Source organism: Danio rerio, chromosome 4 (genome assembly GCF_052040795.2).
Source record: "Danio rerio strain M-AB ecotype USA chromosome 4, GRCz13ab, whole genome shotgun sequence".
NCBI lineage: Eukaryota > Metazoa > Chordata > Actinopteri > Cypriniformes > Danionidae > Danio > Danio rerio.
In genome coordinates this window covers 57,508,101-57,530,811 of record NC_141024.2, presented here as the reverse complement: position 1 = coordinate 57,530,811, position 22,711 = coordinate 57,508,101, and the positions used below count along the sequence as shown (strand labels likewise).

The 22,711-nt window shown below is 46.1% G+C and overlaps 1 protein-coding gene and 8 non-coding genes across 12 annotated transcripts in view; 7 read left to right on the top strand and 2 right to left on the bottom strand.

Moving 5' to 3' along the window:
• The window catches only part of zgc:113135, a 1,020,739-nt gene that overhangs the window by 40,960 nt on the left and 957,068 nt on the right, over nucleotides 1-22,711 (bottom strand). The gene's annotated exons all lie outside the window — the stretch shown is intronic.
• On the bottom strand, nucleotides 2,431-2,513 carry trnal-cag (transfer RNA leucine (anticodon CAG)). Its single transcript has one exon. It is a non-coding gene; the product is annotated as a tRNA-Leu (tRNA).
• trnav-cac (transfer RNA valine (anticodon CAC)) lies at nucleotides 6,753-6,825 on the top strand. Its single transcript has one exon. It is a non-coding gene; the product is annotated as a tRNA-Val (tRNA).
• Nucleotides 9,316-9,388, top strand: trnav-aac (transfer RNA valine (anticodon AAC)). Its single transcript has one exon. It is a non-coding gene; the product is annotated as a tRNA-Val (tRNA).
• trnav-cac (transfer RNA valine (anticodon CAC)) lies at nucleotides 9,493-9,565 on the top strand. The gene has a single exon. It is a non-coding gene; the product is annotated as a tRNA-Val (tRNA).
• trnav-aac (transfer RNA valine (anticodon AAC)) lies at nucleotides 12,056-12,128 on the top strand. Its single transcript has one exon. It is a non-coding gene; the product is annotated as a tRNA-Val (tRNA).
• Nucleotides 19,361-19,433, top strand: trnav-uac (transfer RNA valine (anticodon UAC)). Its single transcript has one exon. It is a non-coding gene; the product is annotated as a tRNA-Val (tRNA).
• Nucleotides 20,504-20,576, top strand: trnav-aac (transfer RNA valine (anticodon AAC)). Its single transcript has one exon. It is a non-coding gene; the product is annotated as a tRNA-Val (tRNA).
• Nucleotides 20,681-20,753, top strand: trnav-cac (transfer RNA valine (anticodon CAC)). Its single transcript has one exon. It is a non-coding gene; the product is annotated as a tRNA-Val (tRNA).

Sequence of the window (22,711 nt, the reverse complement as noted above, 5' to 3'; positions counted from 1 at the left end):
AACAGAATCAGCTTCACACCAGGAAAATGAACAGAGTTCGCTCAAAAGTGTAGAGAGCTCATTTTTGGAGATTTTTGCATAAAGGTTGTATCAATGAAAAGGAATGGTTCTTTTGTATGTTTCTTTGTTCAATAATGCTCCGGTTTACTGTTGGTAAAATGTAGAAGCAAAAACTCATTCATTAATTTTCTTTTCAGCTTAGTCCCTTTATTAGTCTGGAATTGCTACAATGGAATAACCCAAGAGCTTATCCAGCACCATCCATGTTTTACACAACAGATGCCCTTCCAGCTGCAATGGGAAACATCCAAACACACACACACACACACATATATATATATATTTGAGCCTACTCAATTTACCTTTACCACATGTCTTTGGATTTGTGGAGGAAACCAGAGCACCCGGAGGACACCCACACAAACACAGGGAGAACATGCAAACTCCACACAGAAATGCCACCTGACCTAGCTGAGGCTCGAGCCAACGACTTTCTTACTGTGAGGCGAACGTTCTACCCTCAGCGCCACCACATTGCCGGCAATTTAATTGTTATTCTAAAATTAGTTTTTTTTTTCAGCCTACTGTTTGAAAGAAAATGAAAAAATATTTGCCACAAAAATAGTTAAATTGCAGAGCTGAGACTTAAAATATATATACATTTTAGGAAAAAATGTGTATGGTGGCTGCATGGTGGTGCAGTGGGTAGCATGTTCGCCTTACAGCAAGAAGGTCACTAGTTCGAGCCTAAGCTGGGTCAGTTGGTGTTTCTGTGTGGAGTTTGCATGTTCTCCCCATGTTCGTGTGGGTTTCCTCTGGGTGCTCTGGTTTCCCTGACAAATCAAAAAACATGTGATCAAGACGGCAGAAGGGCCACAGCACTTTAGAGTCATGCACACCAATCAGGTAAAAACCTGTCGACTATGCATGAGCTCAGAAAATGTGATGAAGGAACGCCCAGAATTCAGGTGCTTCAAATGTGATGAAAGGGGACATTTCGCAAGGACCTGTACAGCTGTGTCGGGCCCGGATTGTAAATTGGCCCTAATACCTGCAGGGAGCTTGTCACGCCGAGTTGACTTTGTCCGCTCGATTGACCAACGCGTACGCCTTGTTTTATCCTTGCAGGCCTAACTTCGCTGGTGCAAGCACTTGTGGGGTTTCTATAGTGTAGTGGTCATCACGTTCGCCTAACACGCGAAAGGTCCCGGTTCGAAACCGAGTAGAAACAGTGCTCTTCTTTTGGCGAGAAAATAATAGCATCCACTGCCGCACCAGCAATGATCGTCGACAGGCACCCAATCAAAAAGGGTTATCAGCACGATTTGCCTGAAGGTTTCAGTAGTGTAGTGGTTAACACGTTCGCCTCACATGCGAAAGGTCCCCAGTTCGAAACTGGGCGAAAACAATCTCTGGCTTTTATGACAATTGTCAAATCAGGCTTCTGTTGAGTACTGACGTTCACTGAAAACATTCTTTCTGCAGAGCGGTGTGAGGCTAGAAGTTTGAATTCAGCTCAGTGTTTACCGCCCCTCGCGGTGTCGCAAACTTGCGTAGAATCTGATTTCTTTTAGCTTTGTGTTGTGCATTAGCAGGTGGCCAGTGCGTTTGCTGGCCCTTCACGGTGCAGACCGTACAAGACAGCTCTATAAAAAAAGACTATAAATACTTGAAGCAGCACTGGCCTATTGGTTTCCGTAGTGTAGTGTTTATCATGTTTGTATTACACGCTAAAGGTCTCCTGTTCGAAACTGGGCGACATACAATAGTGGAGGTATTCAACAAGACGAGGCAATGCATACGAAAAAGGGCTATTTATTCCAAGTAATTTGTTTGTGCTCAGAGAATTTAGTGCTGGAGTAGGAGTTTCGTTTTCTTTAGAGAGAGGGATATTCACCGGGGTTCGGGTGTACTCTGAAGAGATGGGTGTTAGCTGTCGTTTGAAGGACACCGGTGTATCCGTAATCCGAGTGGGAATGGGAAGGTGATTCCACCAGCGTAGAACATTGAATGACTTTCCGTCTCTCTGCGCTGGCACCACAAGACAGTGCTCTCACCCTAACCGGAGGCTCCTGTGGTTATCACGATGGCTTTACAAGCGGAGGGTCTCCTGTTAGCAACTGGGCGGAAACATTCAGATTTGCTTTTACGCACATTCTCAATTGGCTCTCTGCTCACTGGATGATCCACGATACAAGGGCATGGATCTGTCAAATGTCATGACTTGACGTTGTACGAGGATTTGACGAAAAAAATGCCCTGCAAACCTTAAAAAGCAACACCATCCCAGGACAATTCTTTTGATCCCCTTTCAGTGCACTTGCATTAAAGCCCGCGTGATGCGGCACTTTGTCAGTGTTACTGTATCGTTCGGACATGGGGGCGGAGAGTTAAAGAATTCAGCCTGAGCGCAATGCCGCAGGCTCGGTTTGTCAGAAGTGGGATTCGAACCCACGCCTCCAGGGGAGACTGCGACCTGAACGCAGCGCCTTAGACCGCTCGGCCATCCTGACATGCAAGCTTGGCAGGAGCTGTCTCCTGGGAGCCACACCGCAGTACCGTGACATGGAATCTGGTGCTTCACAGCTTGCCCAGCTCCGGCTGTCCAGCTCATTGGCGCTGCAGGCAGCTAATCTGTGCTCGCCTCCTGGGGCTGCGCCTAGTTTCAATAGCCAACACTTGACAGCTGTCATTGCTTACGGCCACACCACCCTGAGGGGGCTATAGAGCAAACAGGAAGTGAGTTGGCAGCAGTAAGGAGAGAAAGGCTCTCCCCATTTTGTTTGTCTACCTTTTTGTTTATTGACCTTGAGTGTTTTTGTTTGTTTGTTTTCTTTTTGTCTTTAAAAACCACCTAACAGCAGCATTTTGCTGACTGAAGGGTGGTTATGTAGTGTGTTTTATTTTTAATCATGGACAGATTCCCCGGCAACGACATGGAAATGGAGGGACTTGCAAGAAAGGATAAAGAAAATGGGCTGGATAATAGACGGAGAGGGAAAGAAAATGGACTTGACAACAGACAAAGAGATAAATAAAATGAAGAGCCCGGCCAACGAAGAGGTGAGAAAGGTAAGGATAAGCAAGAGGTACAAAGAAGAGTATGCACAAAGAAAGCAACAGTAACTGTAGAAGTAGAAAATGTAAAAGATGCAAGAAGATTTGATATAACCAAAGCAGTCACGGAGCTGATTGGAGAAGGAAGAATGCTGGCGGTGAGACCCAAACAAACAAAGGGAGTATGAAGTAACAATGGAGACTGAAGATGACACCGAAATTTTAATAGACAATGGATTGACAATTAAAGGAGTGAAATCTGAAGTACGGAGTTTACAAAACAGAGACTATGTTGTTTCGTTCAAGCATCTGCCTGTTTACCTAGCAAATGAAGAAATTTTAAGCAAGCTAGAGAGATGGGGAGTTTTCCCCATATCTAAAATTAAAAGAAGATTGTATCCTGGCACAAACATAGAAGATGGAACAAGGTTTGTAAAAAACAGATTTCCGGAAGAGATGGTCTCCTTACCATACAGTACCAAAATCGAGACGGCGGAAGCGCCACAGCACTTTAGAGTCATGCACACCAATCAGGTAAAAACCTGTCGACTATGCATGAGCTCAGAAAATGTGATGAAGGAACGCCCAGAATTCAGGTGCTTCAAATGTGACGAAAGGGGACATTTCGCAAGGACCTGTACAGCTGTGTCGGGCCCGGATTGTAAATTGGCCCTAATACCTGCAGGGAGCTTGTCACGCCGAGTTGGCTTTGTCCGCTCGATTGACCAACGCGTACGCCTTGTTTTATCCTTGCAGGCCTAACTTCGCTGGTGAAAGCACTTGTGGGGTTTCTTTAGTGTAGGGGTCATCACATTCGCCTAACACGCGAAAGGTCCTCAGTTCGAAACCGAGCAGAAACAGTGCTCTTCTTTTGGCGAGAAAATAATAGCATCCACTGCCGCACCAGCAATGATCTTTGACAGGCACCCAATCAAAAAGGGTTATCAGCTCGATCTGCTTGAAGGTTTCCGTAGTGGTTATCACGTTCGCCTCACACGCGAAAGGTCCCCAGTTCGAAACTGGGCGGAAACAACCTCTGGCTTTTATGACAATTGTCAAATCAGGCTTCTGTTGAGTACTGACGTTCACTGAAAACATTTTTTCTGCAGAGCGGTGTGAGGCTAGAAGTTTGAATTCAGCTCAGTGTTTACCGCCCCTCGCGGTGTCGCAAACTTGCGTAGAATCTGATTTCTTTTAGCTTTGTGTTGTGCATGAGCAGGTGGCCAGTGCGTTTGCTGGCCCTTCACGGTGCAGACCGTTCAAGACAGCTCTATAAAAAAAGACTATAAATACTTGAAGCAGCACTGGCCTATTGGTTTCTGTAGTGTAGTGTTTATCATGTTTGCATTACACGCTAAAGGTCTCCTGTTCGAAACTGGGCGGAAGCATACAATTAGCGGACACTTTTGTCCAAAGCGACATACAATAGTGGAGGTATTCAACAAGACGAGGCAATGCATACGAAAAAGGGCTATTTATTCCAAGTAATTTGTTTGTGCTCAGAGAATTTAGTGCTGGAGTAGGAGTTTCGTTTTCTTTAGAGAGAGGGATATTCACCGGGGTTCGGGTGTACTCTGAAGAGATGGGTGTTAGCTGTCGTTTGAAGGACACCGGTGTATCCGTAATCCGAGTGGGAATGGGAAGGTGATTCCACCAGCGTAGAACATTGAATGAAAACATTGTGGAAAGTGACTTTCCGTCTCTCTGCGCTGGCACCACAAGAAAGTTCTCTCACCCTAACCGGAGGCTCCTGTGGTTATCACGATGGCTTTACAAGCGGAGGGTCTCCTGTTAGCAACTGGGCGGAAACATTCAGATTTGCTTTTACGCACATTCTCAATTGGCTCTCTGCTCACTGGATGATCCACGATACAAGGGCATGGATCTGTCAAATGTCATGACTTGACGTTGTACGAGGATTTGACGAAAAAAATGCCCTGCAAACCTTAAAAAGCAACACCATCCCAGGACAATTCTTTTGATCCCCTTTTAGTGCACTTGCATTAAAGCCCGCGTGATGCGGCACTTTGTCAGTGTTACTGTATCATTCGGACATGGGGGCAGAGAGTTAAAGAATTCAGCCTGAGCGCACTGCCGCAGGCTCGGTTTGTCAGAAATGGGATTCGAACCCACGCCTCCAGGGGAGACTGCGACCTGAACGCAGCGCCTTAGACCGCTCAGGCATCCTGACATGCAAGCTTGGCAGGAGCTGTCTCCTGGGAGCCACACCGCAGTACCGTGACATGGAATCTGGTGCTTCACAGCTTGCCCAGCTCCGGCTGTCCAGCTCATTGGCGCTGCAGGCAGCTAATCTGTGCTCGCCTCCTGGGGCTGCGCCTAGTTTCAATAGCCAACACTTGACAGCTGTCATTGCTTACGGCCACACCACCCTGAGGGGGCTATAGAGCAAACAGGAAGTGAGTTGGCAGCAGTAAGGAGAGAAAGGCTCTCCCCATTTTGTTTGTCTACCTTTTTGTTTATTGACCTTGAGTGTTTTTGTTTGTTTTCTTTTTGTCTTTAAAAACCACCTAACAGCAGCATTTTGCTGACTGAAGGGTGGTTATGTAGTGTGTTTTATTTTTAATCATGGACAGATTCCCCGGCAACGACATGAAAATGGAGGGACTTGCAAGAAAGGATAAAGAAAATGGGCTGGATAATAGACGGAGAGGTAAAGAAAATGGACTTGACAACAGACAAAGAGATAAATAAAATGAAGAGCCCGGCCAACGAAGAGGTGAGAAAGGTAAGGATAAGCAAGAGGTACAAAGAAGAGTATGCACAAAGGAAGTAACAGTAACTGTAGAAGTAGAAAATGTAAAAGATGCAAGAAGATTTGATATAACCAAAGCAGTCACGGAGCTGATTGGAGAAGGAAGAATGCTGGCGGTGAGACCCAAACAAACAAAGGGAGTATGAAGTAACAATGGAGACTGAAGATGACACCGAAATTTTAATAGACAATGGATTGACAATTAAAAGAGTGAAATCTGAAGTACGGAGGTTACAAAACAAAGACTATGTTGTTTCGTTCAAGCATCTGCCAGTTTACCTAGCAAATGAAGAAATTTTAAGCAAGCTAGAGAGATGGGGAGTTTTCCCCATATCTAAAATTAAAAGAAGATTGTATCCTGGCACAAACATAGAAGATGGAACAAGGTTTGTAAAAAACAGATTTCTGGAAGAGATGGTCTCCTTACTATACAGTACCAAAATCGAGACGGAGGAAGCGCCACAGCACTTTAGAGTCATGCACACCAATCAGGTAAAAACCTGTCGACTATGCATGAGCTCAGAAAATGTGATGAAGGAACGCCCAGAATTCAGGTGCTTCAAATGTGACGAAAGGGGACATTTCGCAAGGACCTGTACAGCTGTGTCGGGCCCGGATTGTAAATTGGCCCTAATACCTGCAGGGAGCTTGTCACGCCGAGTTGGCTTTGTCCGCTCGATTGACCAACGCGTACGCCTTGTTTTATCCTTGCAGGCCTAACTTTGCTGGTGAAAGCACTTGTGGGGTTTCTGTAGTGTAGTGGTCATCACGTTCGGCTAACACGCGAAAGGTCCTCGGTTCGAAACCGAGCAGAAACAGTGCTCTTCTTTTGGCGAGAAAATAATAGCATCCACTGCAGCACCAGCAATGATCGTCGACAGGCACCCAATCAAAAAGGGTTATCAGCTCGATCTGCCTGAAGGTTTCTGTAGTGTAGTGGTTATCACGTTCGCCTCACACGCGAAAGGTCCCCAGTTCGAAACTGGGCGGAAACAACCTCTGGCTTTTATGACAATTGTCAAATCAGGCTTCTGTTGAGTACTGACGTTCACTGAAAACATTCTTTCTGCAGAGCGGTGTGAGGCTAGAAGTTTGAATTCAGCTCAGTGTTTACCGCCCCTCGCGGTGTCGCAAACTTGCGTAGAATCTGATTTCTTTTAGCTTTGTGTTGTGCATGAGCAGGTGGCCAGTGCGTTTGCTGGCCCTTCACGGTGCAGACCGTACAAGACAGCTCTATAAAAAAAGACTATAAATACTTGAAGCAGCACTGGCCTATTGGTTTCCGTAGTGTAGTGTTTATCATGTTTGCATTACACGCTAAAGGTCTCCTGTTCGAAACTGGGCGGAAGCATACAATTAGCGGACACTTTTGTCCAAAGCGACATACAATAGTGGAGGTATTCAACAAGACGAGGCAATGCATACGAAAAAGGGCTATTTATTCCAAGTAATTTGTTTGTGCTCAGAGAATTTAGTGCTGGAGTAGGAGTTTCGTTTTCTTTAGAGAGAGAGATATTCACCGGGGTTCGGGTGTACTCTGAAGAGATGGGTGTTCGCTGTCGTTTGAAGGACACCGGTGTATCCGTAATCCGAGTGGGAATGGGAAGGTGATTCCACCAGCGTAGAACATTGAATGAAAACATTGTGGAAAGTGACTTTCCGTCTCTCTGCGCTGGCACCACAAGACAGTGCTCTCACCCTAACCGGAGGCTCCTGTGGTTATCACGATGGCTTTACAAGCGGAGGGTCTCCTGTTAGCAACTGGGCGGAAACATTCAGATTTGCTTTTACGCACATTCTCAATTGGCTCTCTGCTCACTGGATGATCCACGATACAAGGGCATGGATCTGTCAAATGTCATGACTTGACGTTGTACGAGGATTTGACGAAAAAAATGCCCTGCAAACCTAAAAAAGCAACACCATCCCAGGACAATTCTTTTGATCCCCTTTCAGTGCACTTGCAGTAAAGCCCGCGTGATGCGGCACTTTGTCAGTGTTACTGTATCATTCGGACATGGGGGCAGAGAGTTAAAGAATTCAGCCTGAGCGCACTGCCACAGGCTCGGTTTGTCAGAAGTGGGATTCGAACCCACGCCTCCAGGGGAGACTGCGACCTGAACGCAGCGCCCTAGACCGCTCGGCCATCCTGACATGCAAGCTTGGCAGGAGCTGTCTCCTGGGAGCCACACCGCAGTACCGTGACATGGAATCTGGTGCTTCACAGCTTGCCCAGCTCCGGCTGTCCAGCTCATTGGCGCTGCAGGCAGCTAATCTGTGCTCGCCTCCTGGGGCTGCGCCTAGTTTCAATAGCCAACACTTGACAGCTGTCATTGCTTACGGCCACACCACCCTGAGGGGGCTATAGAGCAAACAGGAAGTGAGTTGGCAGCAGTAAGGAGAGAAAGGCTCTCCCCATTTTGTTTGTCTACCTTTTTGTTTATTGACCTTGAGTGTTTTTGTTTGTTTGTTTTCTTTTTGTCTTTAAAAACCACCTAACAGCAGCATTTTGCTGACTGAAGGGTGGTTATGTAGTGTGTTTTATTTTTAATCATGGACAGATTCCCCGGCAACGACATGGAAATGGAGGGACTTGCAAGAAAGGATAAAGAAAATGGGCTGGATAATAGACGGAGAGGGAAAGAAAATGGACTTGACAACAGACAAAGAGATAAATAAAATGAAGAGCCCGGCCAACGAAGAGGTGACAAAGGTAAGGATAAGCAAGAGGTACAAAGAAGAGTATGCACAAAGGAAGCAACAGTAACTGTAGAAGTAGAAAATGTAAAAGATGCAAGAAGATTTGATATAACCAAAGCAGTCACGGAGCTGATTGGAGAAGGAAGAATGCTGGCGGTGAGACCCAAACAAACAAAGGGAGTATGAAGTAACAATGGAGACTGAAGATGACACCGAAATTTTAATAGACAATGGATTGACAGTTAAAGGAGTGAAATCTGAAGTACGGAGGTTACAAAACAGAGACTATGTTGTTTCGTTCAAGCATCTGCCTGTTTACCTAGCAAATGAAGAAATTTTAAGCAAGCTAGAGAGATGGGGAGTTTTCCCCATATCTAAAATTAAAAGAAGATTGTATCCTGGCACAAACATAGAAGATGGAACAAGGTTTGTAAAAAACAGATTTCCGGAAGAGATGGTCTCCTTACCATACAGTACCAAAATCGAGACGGCGGAAGCGCCACAGCACTTTAGAGTCATGCACACCAATCAGGTAAAAACCTGTCGACTATGCATGAGCTCAGAAAATGTGATGAAGGAACGCCCAGAATTCAGGTGCTTCAAATGTGACGAAAGGGGACATTTCGCAAGGACCTGTACAGCTGTGTTGGGCCCGGATTGTAAATTGGCCCTAATACCTGCAGGGAGCTTGTCACGCCGAGTTGGCTTTGTCCGCTCGATTGATCAACGCGTACGCCTTGTTTTATCCTTGCAGGCCTAACTTCGCTGGTGAAAGCACTTGTGGGGTTTCTGTAGTGTAGTGGTCATCACGTTCGCCTAACACGCGAAAGGTCCTCGGTTCGAAACCGAGCAGAAACAGTGCTCTTCTTTTGGCGAGAAAATAATAGCATCCACTGCTGCACCAGCAATGATCGTCGACAGGCACCCAATCAAAAAGGGTTATCAGCTCGATCTGCCTGAAGGTTTCTGTAGTGTAGTGGTTATCACGTTCGCCTCACACGCGAAAGGTCCCCAGTTCGAAACTGGGCGGAAACAACCTCTGGCTTTTATGACAATTGTCAAATCAGGCTTCTGTTGAGTACTGACGTTCACTGAAAACATTCTTTCTGCAGAGCAGTGTGTGGCTAGAAGTTTGAATTCAGCTCAGTGTTTACCGCCTCTCGCGGTGTCGCAAACTTGCGTAGAATCTGATTTCTTTTAGCTTTGTGTTGTGCATGAGCAGGTGGCCAGTGCGTTTGCTGGCCCTTCACGGTGCAGACCGTACAAGACAGCTCTATAAAAAAAGACTATAAATACTTGAAGCAGCACTGGCCTATTGGTTTCCGTAGTGTAGTGTTTATCATGTTTGCATTACACGCTAAAGGTCTCCTGTTCGAAACTGGGCGGAAGCATACAATTAGCAGACACTTTTGTCCAAAGCGACATACAATAGTGGAGGTATTCAACAAGACGAGGCAATGCATACGAAAAAGGGCTATTTATTCCAAGTAATTTGTTTGTGCTCAGAGAATTTAGTGCTGGAGTAGGAGTTTCGTTTTCTTTAGAGAGAGGGATATTCACCGGGGTTCGGGTGTACTCTGAAGAGATGGGTGTTAGCTGTCGTTTGAAGGACACCGGTGTATCCGTAATCCGAGTGGGAATGGGAAGGTGATTCCACCAGCGTAGAACATTGAATGAAAACATTGTGGAAAGTGACTTTCCGTCTCTCTGCGCTGGCACCACAAGACAGTGCTCTCACCCTAACCGGAGGCTCCTGTGGTTATCACGATGGCTTTACAAGCGGAGGGTCTCCTGTTAGCAACTGGGCGGAAACATTCAGATTTGCTTTTACGCACATTCTCAATTGGCTCTCTGCTCACTGGATGATCCACGATACAAGGGCATGGATCTGTCAAATGTCATGACTTGACGTTGTACGAGGATTTGACGAAAAAAATGCCCTGCAAACCTAAAAAAGCAACACCATCCCAGGACAATTCTTTTGATCCCCTTTCAATGCACTTGCAGTAAAGCCCGCGTGATGCGGCACTTTGTCAGTGTTACTGTATCATTCGGACATGGGGGCAGAGAGTTAAAGAATTCAGCCTGAGCGCACTGCCGCAGGCTCGGTTTGTCAGAAGTGGGATTCGAACCCACGCCTCCAGGGGAGACTGCGACCTGAACGCAGCGCCCTAGACCGCTCGGCCATCCTGACATGCAAGCTTGGCAGGAGCTGTCTCCTGGGAGCCACACCGCAGTACCGTGACATGGAATCTGGTGCTTCACAGCTTGCCCAGCTCCGGCTGTCCAGCTCATTGGCGCTGCAGGCAGCTAATCTGTGCTCGCCTGCTGGGGCTGCGCCTAGTTTCAATAGCCAACACTTGACAGCTGTCATTGCTTACGGCCACACCACCCTGAGGGGGCTATAGAGCAAACAGGAAGTGAGTTGGCAGCAGTAAGGAGAGAAAGGCTCTCCCCATTTTGTTTGTCTACCTTTTTGTTTATTGACCTTGAGTGTTTTTGTTTGTTTGTTTTCTTTTTGTCTTTAAAAACCACCTAACAGCAGCATTTTGCTGACTGAAGGGTGGTTATGTAGTGTGTTTTATTTTTAATCATGGACAGATTCCCCGGCAACGACATGGAAATGGAGGGACTTGCAAGAAAGGATAAAGAAAATGGGCTGGATAATAGACGGAGAGGGAAAGAAAATGGACTTGACAACAGACAAAGAGATAAATAAAATGAAGAGCCCGGCCAACGAAGAGGTGAGAAAGGTAAGGATAAGCAAGAGGTACAAAGAAGAGTATGCACAAAGGAAGCAACAGTAACTGTAGAAGTAGAAAATGTAAAAGATGCAAGAAGATTTGATATAACCAAAGCAGTCACGGAGCTGATTGGAGAAGAAAGAATGCTGGCGGTGAGACCCAAACAAACAAAGGGAGTATGAAGTAACAATGGAGACTGAAGATGACACCGAAATTTTAATAGACAATGGATTGACAGTTAAAGGAGTGAAATCTGAAGTACGGAGGTTACAAAACAGAGACTATGTTGTTTCGTTCAAGCATCTGCCTGTTTACCTAGCAAATGAAGAAATTTTAAGCAAGCTAGAGAGATGGGGAGTTTTCCCCATATCTAAAATTAAAAGAAGATTGTATCCTGGCACAAACATAGAAGATGGAACAAGGTTTGTAAAAAACAGATTTCCGGAAGAGATGGTCTCCTTACCATACAGTACCAAAATCGAGACGGCGGAAGCGCCACAGCACTTTAGAGTCATGCACACCAATCAGGTAAAAACCTGTCGACTATGCATGAGCTCAGAAAATGTGATGAAGGAACGCCCAGAATTCAGGTGCTTCAAATGTGACGAAAGGGGACATTTCGCAAGGACCTGTACAGCTGTGTTGGGCCCGGATTGTAAATTGGCCCTAATACCTGCAGGGAGCTTGTCACGCCGAGTTGGCTTTGTCCGCTCGATTGATCAACGCGTACGCCTTGTTTTATCCTTGCAGGCCTAACTTCGCTGGTGAAAGCACTTGTGGGGTTTCTGTAGTGTAGTGGTCATCACGTTCGCCTAACACGCGAAAGGTCCTCGGTTCGAAACCGAGCAGAAACAGTGCTCTTCTTTTGGCGAGAAAATAATAGCATCCACTGCCGCACCAGCAATGATCGTCGACAGGCACCCAATCAAAAAGGGTTATCAGCTCGATCTGCCTGAAGGTTTCTGTAGTGTAGTGGTTATCACGTTCGCCTCACACGCGAAAGGTCTCCAGTTCGAAACTGGGCGGAAACAACCTCTGGCTTTTATGACAATTGTCAAATCAGGCTTCTGTTGAGTACTGACGTTCACTGAAAACATTCTTTCTGCAGAGCAGTGTGAGGCTAGAAGTTTGAATTCAGCTCAGTGTTTACCGCCTCTCGCGGTGTCGCAAACTTGCGTAGAATCTGATTTCTTTTAGCTTTGTGTTGTGCATGAGCAGGTGGCCAGTGCGTTTGCTGGCCCTTCACGGTGCAGACCGTACAAGACAGCTCTATAAAAAAAGACTATAAATACTTGAAGCAGCACTGGCCTATTGGTTTCCGTAGTGTAGTGTTTATCATGTTTGCATTACACGCTAAAGGTCTCCTGTTCGAAACTGGGCGGAAGCATACAATTAGCGGACACTTTTGTCCAAAGCGACATACAATAGTGGAGGTATTCAACAAGACGAGGCAATGCATACGAAAAAGGGCTATTTATTCCAAGTAATTTGTTTGTGCTCAGAGAATTTAGTGCTGGAGTAGGAGTTTCGTTTTCTTTAGAGAGAGAGATATTCACCGGGGTTCGGGTGTACTCTGAAGAGATGGGTGTTCGCTGTCGTTTGAAGGACACCGGTGTATCCGTAATCCGAGTGGGAATGGGAAGGTGATTCCACCAGCGTAGAACATTGAATGAAAACATTGTGGAAAGTGACTTTCCGTCTCTCTGCGCTGGCACCACAAGACAGTGCTCTCACCCTAACCGGAGGCTCCTGTGGTTATCACGATGGCTTTACAAGCGGAGGGTCTCCTGTTAGCAACTGGGCGGAAACATTCAGATTTGCTTTTACGCACATTCTCAATTGGCTCTCTGCTCACTGGATGATCCACGATACAAGGGCATGGATCTGTCAAATGTCATGACTTGACGTTGTACGAGGATTTGACGAAAAAAATGCCCTGCAAACCTAAAAAAGCAACACCATCCCAGGACAATTCTTTTGATCCCCTTTCAGTGCACTTGCAGTAAAGCCCGCGTGATGCGGCACTTTGTCAGTGTTACTGTATCATTCGGACATGGGGGCAGAGAGTTAAAGAATTCAGCCTGAGCGCACTGCCACAGGCTCGGTTTGTCAGAAGTGGGATTCGAACCCACGCCTCCAGGGGAGACTGCGACCTGAACGCAGCGCCCTAGACCGCTCGGCCATCCTGACATGCAAGCTTGGCAGGAGCTGTCTCCTGGGAGCCACACCGCAGTACCGTGACATGGAATCTGGTGCTTCACAGCTTGCCCAGCTCCGGCTGTCCAGCTCATTGGCGCTGCAGGCAGCTAATCTGTGCTCGCCTCCTGGGGCTGCGCCTAGTTTCAATAGCCAACACTTGACAGCTGTCATTGCTTACGGCCACACCACCCTGAGGGGGCTATAGAGCAAACAGGAAGTGAGTTGGCAGCAGTAAGGAGAGAAAGGCTCTCCCCATTTTGTTTGTCTACCTTTTTGTTTATTGACCTTGAGTGTTTTTGTTTGTTTGTTTTCTTTTTGTCTTTAAAAACCACCTAACAGCAGCATTTTGCTGACTGAAGGGTGGTTATGTAGTGTGTTTTATTTTTAATCATGGACAGATTCCCCGGCAACGACATGGAAATGGAGGGACTTGCAAGAAAGGATAAAGAAAATGGGCTGGATAATAGACGGAGAGGGAAAGAAAATGGACTTGACAACAGACAAAGAGATAAATAAAATGAAGAGCCCGGCCAACGAAGAGGTGAGAAAGGTAAGGATAAGCAAGAGGTACAAAGAAGAGTATGCACAAAGGAAGCAACAGTAACTGTAGAAGTAGAAAATGTAAAAGATGCAAGAAGATTTGATATAACCAAAGCAGTCACGGAGCTGATTGGAGAAGGAAGAATGCTGGCGGTGAGACCCAAACAAACAAAGGGAGTATGAAGTAACAATGGAGATTGAAGATGACACCGAAATTTTAATAGACAATGGATTGACAGTTAAAGGAGTGAAATCTGAAGTACGGAGGTTACAAAACAGAGACTATGTTGTTTCGTTCAAGCATCTGCCTGTTTACCTAGCAAATGAAGAAATTTTAAGCAAGCTAGAGAGATGGGGAGTTTTCCCCATATCTAAAATTAAAAGAAGATTGTATCCTGGCACAAACATAGAAGATGGAACAAGGTTTGTAAAAAACAGATTTCCGGAAGAGATGGTCTCCTTACCATACAGTACCAAAATCGAGACGGCGGAAGCGCCACAGCACTTTAGAGTCATGCACACCAATCAGGTAAAAACCTGTCGACAATGCATGAGCTCAGAAAATGTGATGAAGGAACGCCCAGAATTCAGGTGCTTCAAATGTGACGAAAGGGGACATTTCGCAAGGACCTGTACAGCTGTGTCGGGCCCGGATTGTAAATTGGCCCTAATACCTGCAGGGAGCTTGTCACGCCGAGTTGGCTTTGTCCGCTCGATTGATCAACGCGTACGCCTTGTTTTTTTTTTTTTTTTTGGGTTTCTGTAGTGTAGTGGTCATCACGTTTGCCTAACACGTGAAAGGTCCTCGGTTCGAAACCGAGCAGAAACAGTGCTCTTCTTTTGGCAAGAAAATAATGGCATCCACTGCCGCACCAGCAATAATCGTCGACAGGCACCCAATCAAAAAGGGTTATCAGCTCAATCTGCCTGAAGGTTTCTGTAGTGTAGTGGTTATCACGTTCGCCTCACAGGCGAAAGGTCCCCAGTTCGAAACTGGGCGGAAACAACCTCTGGCTTTTATGACAATTGTCAAATCAGGCTTCTGTTGAGTACTGACGTTCACTGAAAACATTCTTTCTGCAGAGCAGTGTGAGGCTAGAAGTTTGAATTCAGCTCAGTGTTTACCGCCTCTCGCGGTGTCGCAAACTTGCGTAGAATCTGATTTCTTTTAGCTTTGTGTTGTGCATGAGCAGGTGGCCAGTGCGTTTGCTGGCCCTTCACGGTGCAGACCGTACAAGACAGCTCTATAAAAAAAGACTATAAATACTTGAAGCAGCACTGGCCTATTGGTTTCCGTAGTGTAGTGTTTATCATGTTTGCATTACACGCTAAAGGTCTCCTGTTCGAAACTGGGCGGAAGCATACAATTAGCGGACACTTTTGTCCAAAGCGACATACAATAGTGGAGGTATTCAACAAGACGAGGCAATGCATACGAAAAAGGGCTATTTATTCCAAGTAATTTGTTTGTGCTCAGAGAATTTAGTGCTGGAGTAGGAGTTTCGTTTTCTTTAGAGAGAGAGATATTCACCGGGGTTCGGGTGTACTCTGAAGAGATGGGTGTTCGCTGTCGTTTGAAGGACACCGGTGTATCCGTAATCCGAGTGGGAATGGGAAGGTGATTCCACCAGCGTAGAACATTGAATGAAAACATTGTGGAAAGTGACTTTCCGTCTCTCTGCGCTGGCACCACAAGACAGTGCTCTCACCCTAACCGGAGGCTCCTGTGGTTATCACGATGGCTTTACAAGCGGAGGGTCTCCTGTTAGCAACTGGGCGGAAACATTCAGATTTGCTTTTACGCACATTCTCAATTGGCTCTCTGCTCACTGGATGATCCACAATACAAGGGCATGGATCTGTCAAATGTCATGACTTGACGTTGTACGAGGATTTGACGAAAAAAATGCCCTGCAAACCTAAAAAAGCAACACCATCCCAGGACAATTCTTTTGATCCCCTTTCAGTGCACTTGCAGTAAAGCCCGCGTGATGCGGCACTTTGTCAGTGTTACTGTATCATTCGGACATGGGGGCAGAGAGTTAAAGAATTCAGCCTGAGCGCACTGCCACAGGCTCGGTTTGTCAGAAGTGGGATTCGAACCCACGCCTCCAGGGGAGACTGCGACCTGAACGCAGCGCCCTAGACCGCTCGGCCATCCTGACATGCAAGCTTGGCAGGAGCTGTCTCCTGGGAGCCACACCGCAGTACCGTGACATGGAATCTGGTGCTTCACAGCTTGCCCAGCTCCGGCTGTCCAGCTCATTGGCGCTGCAGGCAGCTAATCTGTGCTCGCCTCCTGGGGCTGCGCCTAGTTTCAATAGCCAACACTTGACAGCTGTCATTGCTTACGGCCACACCACCCTGAGGGGGCTATAGAGCAAACAGGAAGTGAGTTGGCAGCAGTAAGGAGAGAAAGGCTCTCCCCATTTTGTTTGTCTACCTTTTTGTTTATTGACCTTGAGTGTTTTTGTTTGTTTGTTTTCTTTTTGTCTTTAAAAACCACCTAACAGCAGCATTTTGCTGACTGAAGGGTGGTTATGTAGTGTGTTTTATTTTTAATCATGGACAGATTCCCCGGCAACGACATGGAAATGGAGGGACTTGCAAGAAAGGATAAAGAAAATGGGCTGGATAATAGACGGAGAGGGAAAGAAAATGGACTTGACAACAGACAAAGAGATAAATAAAATGAAGAGCCCGGCCAACGAAGAGGTGAGAAAGGTAAGGATAAGCAAGAGGTACAAAGAAGAGTATGCACAAAGGAAGCAACAGTAACTGTAGAAGTAGAAAATGTAAAAGATGCAAGAAGATTTGATATAACCAAAGCAGTCACGGAGCTGATTGGAGAAGGAAGAATGCTGGCGGTGAGACCCAAACAAACAAAGGGAGTATGAAGTAACAATGGAGATTGAAGATGACACCGAAATTTTAATAGACAATGGATTGACAGTTAAAGGAGTGAAATCTGAAGTACGGAGGTTACAAAACAGAGACTATGTTGTTTCGTTCAAGCATCTGCCTGTTTACCTAGCAAATGAAGAAATTTTAAGCAAGCTAGAGAGATGGGGAGTTTTCCCCATATCTAAAATTAAAAGAAGATTGTATCCTGGCACAAACATAGAAGATGGAACAAGGTTTGTAAAAAACAGATTTCCGGAAGAGATGGTCTCCTTACCATACAGTACCAAAATCGAGACGGCGGAAGCGCCACAGCACTTTAGAGTCATGCACACCAATCAGGTAAAAACCTGTCGACAATGCATGAGCTCAGAAAATGTGATGAAGGAACGCCCAGAATTCAGGTGCTTCAAATGTGACGAAAGGGGACATTTCGCAAGGACCTGTACAGCTGTGTCGGGCCCGGATTGTAAATTGGCCCTAATACCTGCAGGGAGCTTGTCACGCCGAGTTGGCTTTGTCCGCTCGATTGATCAACGCGTACGCCTTGTTTTTTTTTTTTTTTTTGGGTTTCTGTAGTGTAGTGGTCATCACGTTTGCCTAACACGTGAAAGGTCCTCGGTTCGAAACCGAGCAGAAACAGTGCTCTTCTTTTGGCAAGAAAATAATGGCATCCACTGCCGCACCAGCAATAATCGTCGACAGGCACCCAATCAAAAAGGGTTATCAGCTCAATCTGCCTGAAGGTTTCTGTAGTGTAGTGGTTATCACGTTCGCCTCACAGGCGAAAGGTCCCCAGTTCGAAACTGGGCGGAAACAACCTCTGGCTTTTATGACAATTGTCAAATCAGGCTTCTGTTGAGTACTGACGTTCACTGAAAACATTCTTTCTGCAGAGCGGTGTGAGGCTAGAAGTTTGAATTCAGCTCAGTGTTTACCGCCCCTCGCGGTGTCGCAAACTTGCGTAGAATCTGATTTCTTTTAGCTTTGTGTTGTGCATGAGCAGGTGGCCAGTGCGTTTGCTGGCCCTTCACGGTGCAGACCGTACAAGACAGCTCTATAAAAAAAGACTATAAATACTTGAAGCAGCACTGGCCTATTGGTTTCCGTAGTGTAGTGTTTATCATGTTTGCATTACACGCTAAAGGTCTCCTGTTCGAAACTGGGCGGAAGCATACAATTAGCGGACACTTTTGTCCAAAGCGACATACAATAGTGGAGGTATTCAACAAGACGAGGCAATGCATACGAAAAAGGGCTATTTATTCCAAGTAATTTGTTTGTGCTCAAAGAATTTAGTGCTGGAGTAGGAGTTTCGTTTTCTTTAGAGAGAGGGATATTCACCGGGGTTCGGGTGTACTCTGAAGAGATGGGTGTTAGCTGTCGTTTGAAGGACACCGGTGTATCCGTAATCCGAGTGGGAATGGGAAGGTGATTCCACCAGCGTTGAACATTGAATGAAAACATTGTGGAAAGTGACTTTCCGTCTCTCTGCGCTGGCACCACAAGACAGTGCTCTCACCCTAACCGGAAGCTTACATGAAAACGGAGGGACTTGCAAGAAAGGATAAAGAAAATGTGCTGGATAATAGACGGAGAGGTAAAGAAAATGGACTTGACAACAGACAAAGAGATAAATAAAATGAAGAGCCCGGCCAACGAAGAGGTGAGAAAGGTAAGGATAAGCAAGAGGTACAAAGAAGAGTATGCACAAAGGAAGCAACAGTAACTGTAGAAGTAGAAAATGTAAAAGATGCAAGAAGATTTGATATAACCAAAGCAGTCACGGAGCTGATTGGAGAAGGAAGAATGCTGGCGGTGAGACCCAAACAAACAAAGGGAGTATGAAGTAACAATGGAGACTGAAGATGACACCGAAATTTTAATAGACAATGGATTGACAATTAAAGGAGTGAAATCTGAAGTACGGAGGTTACAAAACAGAGACTATGTTGTTTCGTTCAAGCATCTGCCTGTTTACCTAGCAAATGAAGAAATTTTAAGCAAGCTAGAGAGATGGGGAGTTTTCCCCATATCTAAAATTAAAAGAAGATTGTATCCTGGCACAAACATAGAAGATGGAACAAGGTTTGTAAAAACAGATTTCCGGAAGAGATGGTCTCCTTACCATACAGTACCAAAATCGAGACGGCGGAAGCGCCACAGCACTTTAGAGTCATGCACACCAATCAGGTAAAAACCTGTCGACTATGCATGAGCTCAGAAAATGTGATGAAGGAACGCCCAGAATTCAGGTGCTTCAAATGTGACGAAAGGGGACATTTCGCAAGGACCTGTACAGCTGTGTCGGGCCCGGATTGTAAATTGGCCCTAATACCTGCAGGGAGCTTGTCACGCCGAGTTGGCTTTGTCCGCTCGATTGACCAACGCGTACGCCTTGTTTTATCCTTGCAGGCCTAACTTCGCTGGTGAAAGCACTTGTGGGGTTTCTGTAGTGTAGTGGTCATCACGTTCGCCTTACACGCGAAAGGTCCTCGGTTCGAAACCGAGCAGAAACAGTGCTGTTCTTTTGGCGAGAAAATAATAGCATCCACTGCCCCACAAGCAATGATCGTCGACAGGCACCCAATCAAAAAGGGTTATCAGCTCGATCTGCCTGAAGGTTACTGTAGTGTAGTGGTTATCACGTTTGCCTCACACGCGAAAGGTCCCCAGTTCGAAACTGGGTGGAAACAACCTCTGGCTTTTATGACAATTGTCAAATCAGGCTTCTGTTGAGTACTGACGTTCACTGAAAACATTCTTTCTGCAGAGCGGTGTGAGGCTAGAAGTTTGAATTCAGCTCAGTGTTTACCGCCCCTCGCGGTGTCGCAAACTTGCGTAGAATCTGATTTCTTTTAGCTTTGTGTTGTGCATGAGCAGGTGGCCAGTGCGTTTGCTGGCCCTTCACGGTGCAGACCGTACAAGACAGCTCTATAAAAAAAGACTATAAATACTTGAAGCAGCACTGGCCTATTGGTTTCCGTAGTGTAGTGTTTATCATGTTTGCATTACACGCTAAAGGTCTCCTGTTCGAAACTGGGCGGAAGCATACAATTAGCGGACACTTTTGTCCAAAGCGACATACAATAGTGGAGGTATTCAACAAGACGAGGCAATGCATACGAAAAAGGGCTATTTATTCCAAGTAATTTGTTTGTGCTCAAAGAATTTAGTGCTGGAGTAGGAGTTTCGTTTTCTTTAGAGAGAGGGATATTCACCGGGGTTCGGGTGTACTCTGAAGAGATGGGTGTTAGCTGTCGTTTGAAGGACACCGGTGTATCCGTAATCCGAGTGGGAATGGGAAGGTGATTCCACCAGCGTTGAACATTGAATGAAAACATTGTGGAAAGTGACTTTCCGTTTCTCTGCGCTGGCACCACAAGACAGTGCTTCAGGTGCTTCAAATGTGACGAAAGGGGACATTTCGCAAGGACCTGTACAGCTGTGTCGGGCCCGGATTGTAAATTGGCCCTAATACCTGCAGGGAGCTTGTCACGCCGAGTTGGCTTTGTCCGCTCGATTGACCAACGCGTACGCCTTGTTTTATCCTTGCAGGCCTAACTTCGCTGGTGAAAGCACTTGTGGGGTTTCTGTAGTGTAGTGGTCATCACGTTCGCCTAACACGCGAAAGGTCCTCGGTTCGAAACCGAGCAGAAACAGTGCTCTTCTTTTGGCGAGAAAATAATAGCATCCACTGCTGCACCAGCAATGATCGTCGACAGGCACCCAATCAAAAAGGGTTATCAGCTCGATCTGCCTGAAGGTTTCTGTAGTGTAGTGGTTATCACGTTCGCCTCACACGCGAAAGGTCCCCAGTTCGAAACTGGGCGGAAACAACCTCTGGCTTTTATGACAATTGTCAAATCAGGCTTCTGTTGAGTACTGACGTTCACTGAAAACATTCTTTCTGCAGAGCAGTGTGTGGCTAGAAGTTTGAATTCAGCTCAGTGTTTACCGCCTCTCGCGGTGTCGCAAACTTGCGTAGAATCTGATTTCTTTTAGCTTTGTGTTGTGCATGAGCAGGTGGCCAGTGCGTTTGCTGGCCCTTCACGGTGCAGACCGTACAAGACAGCTCTATAAAAAAAGACTATAAATACTTGAAGCAGCACTGGCCTATTGGTTTCCGTAGTGTAGTGTTTATCATGTTTGCATTACACGCTAAAGGTCTCCTGTTCGAAACTGGGCGGAAGCATACAATTAGCAGACACTTTTGTCCAAAGCGACATACAATAGTGGAGGTATTCAACAAGACGAGGCAATGCATACGAAAAAGGGCTATTTATTCCAAGTAATTTGTTTGTGCTCAGAGAATTTAGTGCTGGAGTAGGAGTTTCGTTTTCTTTAGAGAGAGGGATATTCACCGGGGTTCGGGTGTACTCTGAAGAGATGGGTGTTAGCTGTCGTTTGAAGGACACCGGTGTATCCGTAATCCGAGTGGGAATGGGAAGGTGATTCCACCAGCGTAGAACATTGAATGAAAACATTGTGGAAAGTGACTTTCCGTCTCTCTGCGCTGGCACCACAAGACAGTGCTCTCACCCTAACCGGAGGCTCCTGTGGTTATCACGATGGCTTTACAAGCGGAGGGTCTCCTGTTAGCAACTGGGCGGAAACATTCAGATTTGCTTTTACGCACATTCTCAATTGGCTCTCTGCTCACTGGATGATCCACGATACAAGGGCATGGATCTGTCAAATGTCATGACTTGACGTTGTACGAGGATTTGACGAAAAAAATGCCCTGCAAACCTAAAAAAGCAACACCATCCCAGGACAATTCTTTTGATCCCCTTTCAATGCACTTGCAGTAAAGCCCGCGTGATGCGGCACTTTGTCAGTGTTACTGTATCATTCGGACATGGGGGCAGAGAGTTAAAGAATTCAGCCTGAGCGCACTGCCGCAGGCTCGGTTTGTCAGAAGTGGGATTCGAACCCACGCCTCCAGGGGAGACTGCGACCTGAACGCAGCGCCCTAGACCGCTCGGCCATCCTGACATGCAAGCTTGGCAGGAGCTGTCTCCTGGGAGCCACACCGCAGTACCGTGACATGGAATCTGGTGCTTCACAGCTTGCCCAGCTCCGGCTGTCCAGCTCATTGGCGCTGCAGGCAGCTAATCTGTGCTCGCCTGCTGGGGCTGCGCCTAGTTTCAATAGCCAACACTTGACAGCTGTCATTGCTTACGGCCACACCACCCTGAGGGGGCTATAGAGCAAACAGGAAGTGAGTTGGCAGCAGTAAGGAGAGAAAGGCTCTCCCCATTTTGTTTGTCTACCTTTTTGTTTATTGACCTTGAGTGTTTTTGTTTGTTTGTTTTCTTTTTGTCTTTAAAAACCACCTAACAGCAGCATTTTGCTGACTGAAGGGTGGTTATGTAGTGTGTTTTATTTTTAATCATGGACAGATTCCCCGGCAACGACATGGAAATGGAGGGACTTGCAAGAAAGGATAAAGAAAATGGGCTGGATAATAGACGGAGAGGGAAAGAAAATGGACTTGACAACAGACAAAGAGATAAATAAAATGAAGAGCCCGGCCAACGAAGAGGTGAGAAAGGTAAGGATAAGCAAGAGGTACAAAGAAGAGTATGCACAAAGGAAGCAACAGTAACTGTAGAAGTAGAAAATGTAAAAGATGCAAGAAGATTTGATATAACCAAAGCAGTCACGGAGCTGATTGGAGAAGAAAGAATGCTGGCGGTGAGACCCAAACAAACAAAGGGAGTATGAAGTAACAATGGAGACTGAAGATGACACCGAAATTTTAATAGACAATGGATTGACAGTTAAAGGAGTG